Raw genomic sequence first — 17,178 nt, forward strand, 5'->3', positions numbered from 1 at the left:
TTACGGGACTGTGCCGTCAACGATTGACAATGACGGCACGAAGAAGTAATGTGTGCCTCACCGAGACACAAAAGGCAAAGAGCGTGTTTGTCCGAGTCAGGGATCTTCTTCGGACAATTCGCGCATCTTTTGAAACGAGTTGTTGACATAATCTAGTCAAACAACTCGAGGAAAAACTCTGACGAGAAGCTATCCAAACTCTATCCAACTAGAAGTATCGAAGCGAGCCGTGCGGCGGAAAAAAAGGAATTGGATCGGTGTGCGCGGGGCGCCCTTTTATCCCCTGCCGGGGCTGGGCGGGGTTACCGCCAAAACTTGAAAGTTTTAAAATGTAGAAGTTTCCGTTGGAGCCCGCGCAGGCGCAGTCTCTCCACAAGTGTGCATTCGCAGAGACCACGAAGAAAAATGTTTGAATAAAAAGATGACCTGGGAGCTAATTTCTGAGACCTTCCAGGGGCCACGTAGGCCCCTTCTACATGGCCATATAAAATCCAGATCATCTGCTCTGAACTGGATTACATGGCAGTGTAGACTCATATAATCCAGTTCAAAATAGATAATGTGGATTATCTGATAATCTGGTTTATATGGCCGTGTAGAAGGGGCCTAAGCCTGCCAAAATAGCAATATCAAAAACTGGAAATGGCTAGAATCCCATTTATGATTTTGAAAAAGAAAATGGGATGAACTACTACTGCTAAAGGAATTAGGGAGAGAAAATTCACCTTTTGTTCTAGAGATTTCAAGATGAATTATTTTTACTGGAAGCTTTCAGCAACATTTCACCTTTTAAATACATTGGAGATCTGATATAAATCTTTCAAAATCAAGAAGGTAATTGTTGGCCTCTGCAAACATCTACAGATGAATGTACTACTTTTTCATGAGGCTATAGAAAATCATATAGACAATCTAAAAATACACAGTATCACATTATATAACACTCTTAGCATATTAGTACATGGTTTATAGTGCTACAATTCTGATTAGAATAAATCTTCATGATTTTACGATCAAGAGCTCTGAAATTATTCACTGCCCTAGTGAAAACAAATGAGCAAAATCTGAAAGTGTATGTATTTGTATGTATTTGTGTTTGCAGAATCATAGAGTTAAAAGAAAGAATAGGGGTCATCCACTCCAACCTTCTGCTATGCAGGAACACAGACTCAAAGCACCCAGACAGATGCCCATCCAGCCTTTGCTTAAACACCACCAGAGAAGGAGAATCAATCACATTCTGAGGCAGCATATTCCACTGCCAAACAGCTCTTGCTGCAAGGAAGATCTTATTTCTATATTTATTTGTTTACCATATTTATATCCCACCCAGGCACATAGCCAGGATTTTGATTCGGGGAGTGCTGAGTTTTGAGTTTGATTCCAGGGGGGGGGGGGGGGGGGCTGAGTTTGATTCAAGGGGGGGGGGCTGAGGATCTACCCTAGCAAACCTTTTGTATCATTATCCCAATAGCCCCATGCATATGGGATATATTGAGCATGGTGATCAGATCGTGATATGAATAAACATAACGGTTTAAATAGTGTACCAGTAAGGCCTTCTCACGGACCACCCCACCCCCCGGCTACATGCTTGATCCCATCCTTCTCACTCCTAAGAGGACTCAGAGTGGCATTTACACATAGGCAACAATTCAATGCCATAAAGACAATATCAATGCCATAAAAACAAGTTCTTCCTAATGTTTAGGTGGAATCTCCTTACCTGCAACTTGAATCCACTGATCCATGCTCTAGGGCCCTCCTACACAGCCATATAACCCAGAATATCAAGGCAGATAATCCACAATATCTGCTTTGAACTGGATTATCTGAATTCAAACTGCCATATAATCCAGTTCAATGTGGATTTTATACAGTTGTGTGGAAGGGGAGCTAGTCTCCAAAATAGCAAAAAACAAGCTTGCCCCCTCCTCAATTTGAGAGAGAAGGGGGGAGGGGAAATGATAGAAAATTTATTTACTTCATTTCTACCCCACCCTTCTCAACCCCAGAGGGTACTCAAGGCAGCTCAGAAATCTGGCAAAAATTTAATGCTGCACAGGTAAACAATAAAACACATCTCATCAGAAATTGTATCAAAATATAAACAATGTAAACATATAAGCAATTAAAATACACATTTTACAAATTGTATTTATATTGTAACTTTTACAGAAAAGTTACAGATAATAAATTGATAAATTCTAGAAATAGCATACAGATTGGCATAGAATACAATAATTCAGATTATATTTAAACCAAAAGGGAAAAAGATACAATTCAGTACTTCCTTATAAAGAAACCCATAAACATAATCATTGTTTATGATACAACAACTGAATTCCCAGTTTCTGAGATGCAGTCCCTCTATGGACAATTTTTTTAGATTAAAACATAACTGCTCCAGCAACATAAAATACTGTTCTTTTGTAACATGATATATTGTATTTATGGGCTCCTCTTTGATGGTTCTATATTGCCCCCTGAAGAAGGCCTGAAGAGTAAATACCAAATCAAAACAACTAGGGTCTTTTTAAACTAACAAAACAGACATCTTTGAAGCATCTTCCACAAACTATATCAAGGATTAAGAAGGACCAATGAAGCTGGATAATTTGCTGGGAAGTATGGAAGATGTGAAGTAGGGAAAATAACACCTGTATTCTAGTGCCTACAGTACAGGAACTTCAGAGGGTCTGCAACTAGCTAATAACTTTACTTGTAAACTTGTGGGAAGGAATTTGAAGGGCTTAATCAAGAACAAGAGACAATAAGGGATTTGGTAGGGGTCAGTCTCATAGCTTAGAAGCGTCACATGTCACTGGTAAATTAGTTAAAATGCATTTTGAACCTTAAACATTGAAGAAATTGTATAAAACCAATTTGGTTCAATGTTAAATAAGCAAATTATAAATTATATATTTAAATAAAAACAAATCAATGCAACAAGAACCATCAATTGTTCAAAAATAACACTGGAATGAATAATTAAGGATAGTTCTGAGGATGCCTGCCACAGACGTGGGTGAAAAGTCAGGAGACAATGCTTCTGGAACACGGCCATACAACCCAGAAAAATCACAGCAACCCAATTAAAATAATTGTAGAATAGTTGAGTGAATTAGGATGTAACAAAACAGTTTTTAAGGAATTATTTCTAATGTTCACCAAAGCTCAATCCAGATAAGGGGAAAGTGTTATGAATTTAGACACATGAAACATAATGTTGCGGCCCAGGTTTGATTATGACAATGCCTTATATTTAAGGCTATCCTTAAAGAAAGAAAGAAAACAGTCCCAGGGAGGGGGCAAGGTCAACTGGAGAGGGGGCTCATATATTCTCCACAGACCACACACTTCCCATGCCTACTAGGCAGAGCCATATTACATTTGAATTGAAGAAACTAGAATGACTGCCTACTTCATGCTGAGGCCACTTTGAGAAAGAGATGCTAATGCTTACCTTTGAGTTGGGGACCAAATCTCTGCATGAAAGCCACTGCATCCTATCCTCATACAGAGGATGATAAGAGCCTGCCTAAATATACAAAGATAGAGAAAGCTCCTTTTTATTTTTACAAGGCATTTAAATAATAATTTCTTGTGCTCATTTTATATACTGCCACCTTTAATTGCAACATTTAGATGTGTTCTGACTGTATGGCTGTATTTTTAACTATTAGTTTATTAAATAATAATTATTATTATTATTATTATTATTTTACATGTTTTAAGCTTTTGGCTAAAGTCCATCAATAAGTAAAATAAGTGAACAAACACTTATTCCTTGGTATAAATATAATATATAAATGTGACTTTAGTGATAACCACAGAAATGTTTCCTTGTTGAGATTAGAATGCCTTTTGCAATGACATTTTACCCCAGAATACAGCATCCAGTTCTGTGTACCCCATAAATATTCAGTTATGGCAAGGAAACAGATTACTTGCTGAGCTACATTAATAATTATTTGCTCAACTGTAATGTAGGTTGTTGTCAAGGAGACAATTTTAGGTTGCTTACCTACCATCTCTTTCTGAATGCTTTCCACGGTCACTTGTTTCATGGCTAGACATTGTTTGTGCATACATATACTGCAGTGAAGAGATCCTACAAATTCACATCAGGAAGCATGTGCAGTGTTCATTTTTCTTGGGAAGGTGAGGTGTTTTCTATCGCATCAGTTCAAGTAACCAAAATACCATCTGCGTGAGTTCATTTTTTTAAGTCACCCAAACTCTATTGCTCTCTCAGTGTAAAGATGAAGAAGACTAACTTGAAATGAAGTAACAAATAGAAAAGAAGAGCTACCCTCGCTGATCCTGTCTACTATAAAACATTGCAGAACCAATTAACAGAAGTGTGAAATTTCCTGTGCGGTATTGGAAATACTGGCTCTTCCAACAGATTGCTTCAGTTTAGTGGGGGGGAAACATAAGGAGCTGCCACCAATCCTTATCAGCTGACTGGACATTAATTCATTTATATTTTACCCCCAATATGCAAATATGGCTCATTAATGCCCAAAAACTGAATATGATTAAGTCTGTTAGGCTATTGTGATGGCTGCATTTGGCTTCCTGACTGTACAAAGCACCCAATAGTTGCAATTCTTCGGGAGAGAATGCTTGTGGTACATGGCCATACAGCCTGGAAAACTCACAGCAACCCAGTTGCCATTTCATTTGGACATGTTGAATAAGTATCTTACATTCTACCCTGAGAACATGAAACAAATTTAACAGTGTTCTAGCACTTGTCAAGTCCTGTTTTACACCTCTGTCTAGCATCTACCCAAGGCTAGTACCTATTTCACTCTATGCTACTGAGCCATTTCATACAAATTACTTTGACTCACTGTGTGATCACTGATTATAGCTGCCATATCAAATGATTTAAAGTTGCAGCTTCCACAAGAGAATTTTAACAGAGGGAACAAATCAGTTCTAGCTTCTTTCACTGAATGGATCAGTTGGTCAAACAACCAATGTCAAAAATACAGAAAATAATACGTAAACAAACAAACAAATTCCACTGCCTTCCCCACAGAAGCATAGATCCTTAGCCATGTATCTTTCAAACTTTAGTAGCACCAATATATTTTTAGAATAGATCCACTGAATCACATGAGCAGAAACTGTGCTGCTCTAGACAGTCCATTTCTTCTGGCTGTCAGGTTGTTTTGTTTTATAGATTTTGCTAGTGCTGTAAAAAGCACCTTGACACACTGTGCCAGACCTGTGGTTTCCTATCTCCTCCATTTTTTCTGACTAAGTGAGATGCCACGTTGAAAGGCGCTGATGCATTGCTGTTAAATTACACCCACAGACTGTGCAGACAGCCATGTAGTGAATTTACTCCTACTTACCAGCTCAGCATTTAACTGATTTCAAGCTTAAGGCCGCTGTGGTGGTGTTAAGTGAAAAAAGAGTAATAGAGTAGGTTAGAGAGACAAGTTAGACAATCAGATTCAAAGACAGAATACCTTTCCCCACAGTTCTCTCACCCACTCTGTCAATATTTAACCAACATATCATGCCAGTTATTTTACTTTCAGACTGCAGAATTCTGGATTTGCTGCAATCTGTTTTTCACATTACTCTGCTCAAACTTCATTCCTGTATGTTTGATACTCATATTAAGACAAATGTGCAGAATATAAACATACAACACAACTTCACAAACCATTTAACATGGATTGAAATAATCTTGAGAAAGTGATGTTCAAATGATGTACAGCATAAATGTGCATGGTAAGAAGGTTTTTTTTTTTTGCTTATCTTTAAACTGGGATAAACATAATCCTGGGATACTCCAAAATGACCCTGTATTGCACATCGGGACACATAGGTATAAATCACAATTCATAGTGAAAGTAATTCAGGACCAGGTGCTCTGATAATCTGCACATACGGGGAGGGAATTGGGGGGAGGGGGAGAGAGAGAATACTCCATGGCCATGAAGCATATTGCAAATCTTAGAGCAAGACCTTTCTAGTGCATAGAAGCACCACCCAGGACTTGACCTTGTTCCAGGGCTTTATGTCTGATTGGATGCATGTTCGCTTTGCTTCTGCCTCTCAAGTTATTTCATTGACATTACAAGATTACCACAACACATTGCTCCCCTGACAGATTCCTCCTACAAACTACTATCCTAGACACAGTTTTTATGCTTGTGCAAAAATTCAAATTAGGGTTTAGCCAAAGGTTGTTTGGGTTTTTGGTTGACAATGGAAATATTCCATAACTTAATTGCCTATTTATTTCCTTACTGCTAGTGGAAGCTAATGAAATCATTCTGGGTTTCAAGAAGCTATCCAACCTGTTTGAGGCGTAGGTTCCAGTAACTTAGGTATCTTAAAACCCAGTATAAAATTCAGTGCTGATTTACTGCTCAACGGATATAAATTCCAATGTCCACTATTTTTTGTTCTTTCCAATTGATGGTCACATTCACCCTTTTGTTGTTTATTCGTTCAGTCACTTCCAACTCTTCATGACCTCATGAACTAGCCCATGCCAGAGCTCCCTGTTCGCTGTTGTCACACCCAGCTCCTTCAAGATCAAGTCAGTCACTTCAAGGATAACATCAATCCATCTTGCCCTTGGTCGGGCTTTCTTCCTTTTCCCTTCCGTTTTCCCCAGCATCATTATCTTCTCCAAGCTTTCTTATCTTCTCATGATGTGGCTAAAGTGCTTCATCTTTGCCTCTTATATCCTTACCTCCAGTGAGCAGTTTTTCCCTTTAGTTCCTGGTAAAAGTATTTGTGAATGCCCATCTAAAAGTGAGGTATGATTCATAGCTGAAAAAACCTCACAGGGATGGAAATGTGTTTTGCAGTCTGGGAAACTATTCCCAGACAGCAAAACACAGATCAGCTCAATGCAATATTTGCCTGGGTTGCATTGATCTGATCTGTGTTTTGCTGACTGGGAAACTGTTGCACTCAATTTTATTTGTGAGTGGAAAAGACAGAATTGAGTTTGCTGGAAAATGTTGTAATTGGAAAGAATTAAATATAGCCCTGTTCACTTAACTTTGACAACTGCTTCCAACCTTAAACTTGGCCATTGCTGGGATGTAGGTCACAAGTTCTTTGTTAAAATGCAATTTGCTTCCCAGGCATACCCTCAAAAAGAACTTTCTACTTCATCAAGTCTTATGTAAATAAAATAAAACTACATTTTCTGTTCCAGCAGTTCCATCCGTTCCTGTGAGTTAATGAGAAGAAAACTTCTGTTTGTGAATTATGATTGCCACCAATTCTCTATTAAACAATATGTGGTTGGAGAAAACATTGTACGATTTTAGGATCTTGGCGCACACTCCCAAACAACTGAAAAGAAAGGAAAAATACGTTCTTTGTCAATTTTGCTCAAAGTTACTATCACCATTATTTTTAAATGTGCTTGCCCATCATTATGCAAGGGATCATTTTTTCTTTTCTTTTTGTTTAAGCAGGGAATAGTGAACTTAAAATGTTGAAAATATAATAAATATGTGTCTCCCCTCTTTTTAGATCTTCTACACCTGTCAAAATAGGTAAAAACATATGAAAATGACAAGACAAAGACAGAACAGACTTGGGAATACAGTTTATGAGGGTAGTTCTGATGAAACCATTTCACTAAGCTGGGGGCTCAAACATGTTCTATCTTCACCCAATCAGTTTGAAGAGACAGAGCTTGGCAATAGACCAAATACTACAGTTAGTGTCTCAATGAGTCTAGTATCTCCTTGATTTCAAAATGGGTGTGCCCCCCCTCTCCACACACACACATACCATGATGGGAACAGAGGCAGCCTCCACCTTCTTCCAACGGGAAGTAGTGCAGGATTGTTTGATCAAACTACAGTGAAACACTGGGTATACTCTTTTTAGGGTGTGAGGTAGCCGTAGGCAACCAATCACAGAATTCATCATTCCCACTATAGGAGAGGACCCAATAAATCTTGGTGACAGATTTTGAGAAGGTTGCATTGTCTTAAGGAACCTGGTAGACAAGTAAACTAGCTCTCCCACTTGAAGCGCTGTTTGTCTCACCTGTTTCTCATCAGCAAACCATTTGTAATCTTCTCTCGCTGCTTGGAACACTCGTTGGATCATTGGTCACAATGTGGCAATATTTTCTGCCCAGTCAGTTGGAGTATTGCTCACTTCCTCCTCTTTTTTCACTTTTGGGAATGGGGCAAAGACCTTCCTGTAAATGAACTTAAATGGGGACATCCTCATGTAGGAATGCACTGAATTATTGTAACTATACTACACCAATTGTCTTGTTGGAAATTGGCATATCCTATCCTATTTGCCATCGATCCACTCCTTTGGGCTTCACGCAAATCTACCATTTGCAAAATATATGATCCTGTCTGTAAAGAAGCGTTAATCCCACCGCTTGTCAACAAAAATGTAAAGAAGCAGCCCTAATCTCACTAGATGCCACCAAAAATTATGTGAGGAAGTATTAATCTTCTTTAATGCCACCAATATTCTGTGAGGAACCTTTTTTTAAATATCAATTAAGCTGCCACCAATATGTTTAGAGACGCTGGATTACGTCTCTGTTTATCTTTAGTTGTGTTGTGAGGTGACTTTGGTAGTGTGGAATGCACCAAGCATAAAAGCAATGGAGGAGGCAGGTTTGAAATACAAAGAGAACAAGATTTATTGTTAACAGAACGTAATTGTTGCAGTTTTGAGAATTTGAACTTGGCACAAGGCTTGATGTTACAAAATGGCTGGTTTGAGATACATGCTTCTGATGATACAATTCTACAAACTTCTTCTTTAGTGAAGTGCTTATACTACTTCAGAGTTCCCTATTGTGAATATCCACACGGTTTGCCCTATACTCGGAACAAACCACTGATCACCAGTCTTTCCTTACTGGCAATCCTGAAAACCCCCTCTGTTAGATTCCTTTAACCTAAGCAATCTAACAAGGTAACACCTTCAGCTTTCTTGCTGAAGAAATATTCACAAATTCTAGGAACTACTGAATTCTCACAGCTTCACAACAGAGCCCTAACTGGCTCTCCTCTTCCCCGGGTCTCTTCCACCGGACTGAAGCTTAACTGCCACTTTCCAACCTTTTATTCCTTAAACTCCGCCCACCTCCTCTGAGGCTGTGTTACCATGGCAACCTATCCCTCACAGTTAGGCCATGGCAACAAATGTAAACCACAAATACAGTTTTAAACACATTATAAATAACACTTTATAATAAACATTATAAATACAGTTTAAACACATTATAAATAACACTTTATAATAAACACATCTCTACACTGTCCTTTTCCAATTCTGGCTGAAAAAGTTAACCATTGGTTCATCCCATGCGGTCTGCCCAAGGGCCACTTGTGGTCTCTTGGTATCCAGTTCATTAGTCAACATTGGAGAGCCTGCAAGTTTTTATGATCTGCCCACACTTCAAATGGGTGTTTAGGAAATGGTGCTATGCTAGTAATGAGGCTCTCATTGCAAACAATTCCTTCTCCCAAATATGGCACCTTCTTTCTGCCTCAGATAATTTTGTAGACAGATAGGCACAGAGCACTAACCCCCTTGTGTCAGATTTCTGCAGCAGGAATGCTCCATATCCTGCCTTGGAAGCATTGCAGTGTATTATGAATGGCTTATCCAACTGCAGGTGGGCCAAAATGGGCAGACTAGTGAATAGAGTTTTTAGCTGTTTGAATGCCTTTTGACTTTCAGGTGTCCAATTTCACCTTCCTTGTCTCCCCTTACCATTTTGTCCTTAGTAAATCAGTTAGAGGTAAAGGGATTTCTGCAAAGTCTTTTATAAATTACCAGTACATGGTAGCAAATTCCCAGAACCCCTGTAGCTGATTTCTAGTTCTGGGGGGCTCCCAATCCAGTACATCCTGTGCTTTACTTGGATTCATTCTTACTCCTTTTGGTGACATGTGGAATCTAAGATAGTCCAATTCTTCTCTGTGAAATTTGCACTTTGAAAATTTTGCATATAACTGCCCAACCCCCCCCCCCTCCTTGCAATTTCACTCATTCACTGAATTTTCACTCAAATCTGGTAGCAGGATATTTAGGTATCTGCAGAGCACTAGCTGACCAGTCAACTTTAGATAGCCATCCCACCCTTCCACCCTATATTGCAGCAGTGACCAAGTGTTGCCTCCTTTGATCTTATATGTAATCAAACTTTGTATCTTCATAATCCATGCATGATATTTGTCTGTATATATTGTTCTTGTTGCACATTCATGTTCAGGATAAGCATATGTGTTGCAATACTTGCCACAATTAGGCAGCAGCTGGCATGGGTCCTGGATTCAGGATCAAGGTTATCAGTGACCATTGGGCATTGGATAATGAATAGGGTCCCTAATTAGAGGATTTGGGGATGGGACAGAGTCAGGGTGCTTCTGACTCTGTCCCATCCCCAGCTTCTGCAGCCCAATCTAATGGCAGCTGGGGAGATACTTCCTGCGATCCTAAGAGCTGCCGCAAACTAGCCTCCTGCGGGAGCAAACTGTGCAAGCACGTCCTTGACGTCATGAGACTGCGCCTCTCTCTCCACCCTTTCTCCGCCTCTTTCTCTGTGCCAGAGTGGGTTTTCCTTTGCTAGGGCAGCATTGCCAGCGTTCTCTCGTTGTTGAATTCTGCCAACAACGAGAGTACGCTGGCAATGCTGCCCTAGCAAAGGAAAAACCACTCTGGCATGGAGAAAGAGGCGGAGAAAGGGGCGGAGAGGCGGAGTCTCATGACGTCAAGGACGTGCTCGCACAGTTTGCTCCCTCAGGAGGCTAGTTTGCGACGGGTCTAATGGATTCTGGTAATAGCCTTGTAGATTGACTCATTGATCAAAAGGAGAGTTCACTGATGCCTGGATCCTGTACTCATGTACCTGACAACCCTGTAAACAATAAAGCTATGTCCCCCTTCATTTGCCAAAAAATATATATTCTGGCATTTTCTTGAACAGAGCTTAGTCATCCTTGAATACATAAACACTTTTCAGCTGATGCTACATGCCCACCTGAATAAAAAAATTCTTAGCTAGACCGGGGAGGAGGAGAATTAATTTCCCAGAAGGAGAATGTCACAGGTTGGCATTGCCACAAAGAATGACCTCTCAAATCCTGACCAATTCATCTCTGTCTCTGCTCCAGATCAGAAAGAGCAGACAGGCTTACATAGGAGAAGGAAGTATTCCAAATAATATGAATGCAAACAGCCATTTAGATCTTTAAAGTAATAACAAGTACTTTGAATTGTTTTCAGTAATAAATGCTAAGCCAGTGGCTGCAATGTGCCAACACATGTCTCCAAGAAAGATTAAACCATTGTCCTTACAAAAAAAATATAAAGCCACATCATTTTCCCCATAGGCTACTGAAACAAATGTGAGGCTTAAGAAAAAGACACCACAAAACTATATTTGAATTTCAGTAGAAAAAAACATTCCTGAAAAAATAAGTATTATGTAAAAAAAAATAGTCAATTAAAAAGCAAGATTAAAATATTTAAAACAAACTTATTCATGTGCATACACACACACACACACAACTATGGCTTTTCAGCACAAGTTATATAGGGGGTCTTCAGATGGGGTGGAAGAGGTAGTGTTATATGTAACTGAGAAAATAATGCCAATAATAAAATGCCCTGTCATAAAAAATAGCACATTATAGCCAGTTATATGTCTTCCTGTCATTACATTGATTCTGAAACTGTCCCATAGGAAAGGGCATTACAAAGATAATACAGTTTGCTTTCTTCTGATGTCCCCACTGGCAAAGTTTTTGACAGACCTTCCTCTCTGTGTCTCATTCTCTCTCTCTCTCTCTCTCTCTCTCTCTCTCTCTCTCTGTGCCTCCCTGTCTCTCCATCTCATGTATGCTTTCTAAACAATACAACGAACAAATTTTGATCCAGAATATTTCAGAAAAAAACTTCAGAAAGCAAAGGAAAGCAAAACAAACAACTTTCTACATTTGAATTCCTCTTTTGTAGGGTTTTTTAAAAATTTTGATCTGTGGAATAGCCGCCATAGCTGCTTCAGACATAACCAGTGAGATTATTATGTTGAATAAGATTCTTCTAGCCCTGAGTCCTTTCTAGTTTTTAAATCATAGAGCCATAAAGTTGGAAGAGACCGCAAGGGCCTTCCAGTCCAACACCCTGCCGGAAAAGCACAATAAAAGCAGGGGCTGAATGACAGATGGCATCCAGTTTTTGCTTTAAAACCTCCAGGGAAGAAGACTCCACCATGCTCTGAAGAAGCATTTTCCGCTGCCGAACAGCCCTTACCATCATGTTTCAGTGGATTCTTTTTTTTTTTTTTACTATTTCAAAATTGTATAACAGTAATTTCTCCTCCCCCCACTCCACCTGCTTCCCACCATGCATGCTCTGGGATGAGTTCATAATCAAATAAATCAGAAGTAAATCAGCAAAAAACGAGAAAGGAAATACTGAAATAAATTATTCTCTAGAAAATCAAAATAAGTTCATTGTGATTATTGATATATAGGGAAAGATCCTACACTGAAATCCTGAAATATGCAGGAAAATATTTGATCTGAAAACTTTATCAGCAATATCCAGATGTACTTCAAAAGGATACCTCAGTTTCAAATGTTGCTGTTTGGCAGAAGGTATGTATAATTTGAATTGATTTATTTTCTTGATAAGAATCTATCAAAATTTGCAAAATTTCCAAGTGATGAAGGAAATATAAGTTTTAAAGTACGGGAGCTCCCGGTGGAGCAGTGGGTTAAACCACTGAGCTGCTAAACTTGTTGACCAAGAGGTCACAGGTTCGAATCCGGGGAGCAGCATGAGCTTCTGCTATCAGTCCCAGCTTCTGCCAACCTAGCAGTTCGAAAACATGCAAATGTGAGTAGATCAATAGGTACCACTCCGGTAGGAAGGTAACGGTGCTCCATGCAGTCATGCCAGCCACATGACCTTGGCGGTGTCTACGGACAACATCGACTCTTTGGCTTAGAAACTGAGATGAGCACCAACCCTCAGAATCAGACATGACTGGACTTAATGTCAGGGGAAAACCTTTACCTTATCACTCCCATATTCATGGGAACAGTGATAGCAAAATATATCTTCTCTAGGAATTTTCTAGGTTTTCCAGTTGATTCTATGCTAATGTGCAGTGGAAGTCATTAATTTAAAAAGAATTCACTATTATCCACAGTTTTCTGTTTTCACAACAGGAGAATCCCTTCACCTGGCAAAGCTGTTCTGGTCAGCTCTGACAACAGGGATGAGGAAGAGAGACAGATTCTTCCAGCATCTGACCTGGAGTCAAATACAGAGCAATAGCACCCTCAGCCAGACAGTGAAGAACCCACCACTTCTCAAGCTACAGACCAGGAGCAGGATCAGGCCCCTGAGCTGGAAGGCAAGGAATTAATCATTCTGGCTTGGTTGCAACTGTTGTAGTTCAGCTCATGATTGTGCCTGGTACTCATGTTAATGTGAATGTAAGTCATGGGGATTCTGGGCCTGTGAGCCATCATGAGATTTTAAGTCCTGAAAATGAGCAGTCTGTGCTTCCAACAGTCAGTGAAAGTCACTTTCCACATGGTGCAGAGGAGCTGTTCTCTAGGGAAAAGAGTTGAGAGGCTGAAAGCCCAGGTGCAGAAAATAATGAGTTGCAAGATAATGAACTGATAGATAGAAAGCTGAGTTTTCACAAACTTTGGGCTGCTCAGCAGAACCTCTGAAAGTCACAGTGCCTATTACAGAAGAAATCCATAGCAGAAACTCATGAGAGGAGGCATGACTCCATGTCTTTATTAGAGAGGCCAGGATAATTTCCTAACCCGTCTGGTCAATGCAGGTAATTGAGACAACAGCTCGTGCCAGGTCTTAGTCAAGTCTTCTGAGGAAATTGTAGTTTAATGTCTTTGCTCCTGTATCATGCTTCCAAGTTTGAAGGGTTGTTCCTGGATTTAGTATTGGATTTTATGATGCCTTGTATTTCTTGGTTTCCTTGCATTCCTGCGCTAGATTTCCTGTTGCTTTGGGATTGTGGATTACTCTTGTACCCTGAACCTTGTGGACTCATATTTTACACATATAGACTGAGATATTTACTATTTTTGCTGAAGTGCTTTGTATATAACCTTCAATAGACTGCTTTACTGATTTCACTTGGACTGGAGTGTGGTGGTTAAGTACAGAGGTGTTTCCAAGTCTGGAGTGCAACAGCAGCTGTGGAAAGAAGGAATACAAGTTAGTAAGTCCAGCCATTTCACAGAAATGAGAGCCAACAATAAGGAACAGCTGCAAAACCAGCATAAATAGCTGTTGTTTGAAGCAGTCAGTTGCTGGTAGCAACACCTTTGTTGGAGTTGTGCTTTGAATTATACCTTGGACTGTGATTTTTTTTCAAAGGATATCTTGACTTTCGAATGTACTCAGGGTTTGCTCTACTACTTATCCCTTGTTTTGCTGATTGAATGGTGATTTGACCCTGAACTGACCCTGGACAACTCTTGTGGTGTTTGCTCTTTGCTACAGATACAGTTTCGGGAGAAATCTGACAAAAACAGACAAATGGCAGAATCAGGTGTCTTTATGATAACAATTTCATTCCTATATTTTAAATTACCATTGTGTTCAAAAGACTGCCTTGGGACTGGAAGACATGTTTGGTTGGTTACCTGGTTTACTTTAATTAAAGTTAAGAATTTTAATTGATGAACAAAAAACCAAAAGAGACAGTTACACAGAAGTAACCATGCTACTGTTGCAGGCAGGCCCGTAGCCAGGATTTCGTTTCGGGGGGGGGGGGGCTGAATTTTTTTCAGGGGTTCGGGGGGGGGCTGAGTTTTGGGGGGGCTGAGTCTGAGTGAAAGAGGGTCTAGCCTAGCAAACCTTTTGTATCATTACCCCAATACCCCCATGCATATGGGATATATTGAGTATGGTGATCAGATCATGATATGAATAAACATAACAGTTTAAATAATGCACCAGTAAGGCCTTTTTGCGAACCACCATGAGAATTTCAGGGGGGGGGGGGGGCTGAAGCCCCCCGAGCCCCCCCCCCCCCGGCTACATGCCTGGTTGCAGGTATTTCTCTTCCCTTAACAGTACAGGCAGTCCCCGAGTTACAGACATCTGACTTATAAATAACTCATAGTTAAGAATGGAGGTGAGAGAACAGGAAGTTAGAGGAATCTACCCTTAGAAAGAGAAATTCACTCCTGCAAAAGTTATCATGGAGGAAAAGGTGTCTACACTGAAGCTTTTTCACCAATCCTTATTTCCACAAGCCATTTTGTTCTAGATCAGCCAGAGGCCGGTGGTTTAACTGACAATTTAGAGAGTTTGTGGGATTTCCTGTGTTAAAAAGTGGTGGGTCCTCAAGTCTGGGAAATGATGTTTCTCTCTGTGAGAAAACTGGCTCTGAAAGTGCAGGGCTTCAAGGCCAGTCTGAGGAGTCAGAAGTAGGAACATCAGATAAGGAATTGAGCGCACAGCTGAGTGATAAGGAGGGTTCCCAGGAGAACTTGTAGCTATGGAGGTCAACAAAAATCTTTGTTTACAAGTTAGAACTCAGAATAATTATGCCGGTCTGAGAGATTATGTGGGAAAGTTGGGGAGAAAATTCATGGGAGACATAATGCTTTCATGGGTGTCTATTGTACAACAAGTTGTTTACCTTAAGGGCAGTTCAGCCAATGCTGTGTTAGAATGAGAAGCTAAGTCTGAGTTCTCTTGTTCTTGGTACAAGTCAAGCCTTGGTTTTGGATTTTAATTTCCTGGAAGTTTTCTATGTTCATGTTCCCTTGTTCAAGTTTTTATTAGTTATACCTTCTTGCTTGTGGACTTATGCTGTACCTCTCATTTCTGAATGTCCCTGGACTTTGTCACCTCTAGAACTTTATGAGATATTTTGATCATTGTTTGATTATCATCTGTTGCTAAATCTTTTTGAATCATATATCTTCTTTTCTTATTCCTGCTTTTTATATCCTTTTTATGTGTTTGCTTATATTCCTGGACTCTTGTGTGGTGCTGTGGTCATAGGTGTTTCTAGGCCTGGGGTGCAACACATTTCTTTAAAAAAAATCCAATTATCACAAGGACACAAAGTGAGGTCAAATATTCTGAGCAGGGTCTCAGACAGCAAAAGAAACACCACAGGGGTGTTTGCCTAGTCCTGATATAGAGTAGGCATTTTGATAAAGACTTATCAAATGTACACTTCCAAAATCAACATTCAAGCCATTACAATGTCTGATCTTTGTGCTTCTTAGGCCCCATCTACATAGGCAATATAATTCTGACAGAGGCCAGATTAAGGTGTGGGTACAAAACATACAATGGGACCTCCAATTCACATCCAGCCAGAAAGTGCATGTTAAAAAACCTTAACAGAAATTCTAGGACAAGCTGTAGAGACCGGGGCACAAGGGAGCAATGGTTTCAAAAGGCAGGAAAAGAGATTTGACTGAATAGATTAGGAATAACATCCTGATAGAGCTGTTGGAGAGTGGCATAGGCTGCCTTGGAGTGTGGTGCAGTCTCCTTCTCTGGAGGCTTTTCCGCAGAGGCTATCTATTGGGAGTGCTTTGATTGTGCCTTCCTGCATGGCAAGTTGTTGGACTGGATGGTCCTTGGAAGTCTCTTCCAACTCTAGAATTCTACATCAAGAGTAGGCAATTCGGAGTCTAATTGATACACTTTTTCTCTCCCATCCACTAACTCATTCTGACCAAGACCAACCTTTTTGGGATCCAAACACTTCTCACCTTTCTTTCATCTTCTGCCTCTGAAAGAGAAGAGGAAGGGGAGGAAAGGGCAAACAGGGGACTTGGGGGTAACCCCCTCCCTTAATAATAATAAATAATAACAATAAACTTTATTTGTACCCTGCCACCATCTCCCCGATGGGAACTCGGTGCGGCTTAGCCCAAAACATGAGGCCAAGCCCAAAACAACAATTACATTAAATAAAACCAAAAACGCAAATAATGAACAATAATAACACAATTACATAAAACAAATGACAACATAGCAATATAAGATTACAATAAGCACAATCACGATAACATGGGCAAGCTACATGTAATGGATAAAAGAAAAGCTGGTTAAAAACAGATTAAAAACTCAGGCGAGATAAAACAAAGACAGATTATTTGCGGAGGAGAGCTC

Source organism: Anolis sagrei, chromosome 2 (genome assembly GCF_037176765.1).
Source record: "Anolis sagrei isolate rAnoSag1 chromosome 2, rAnoSag1.mat, whole genome shotgun sequence".
NCBI lineage: Eukaryota > Metazoa > Chordata > Lepidosauria > Squamata > Dactyloidae > Anolis > Anolis sagrei.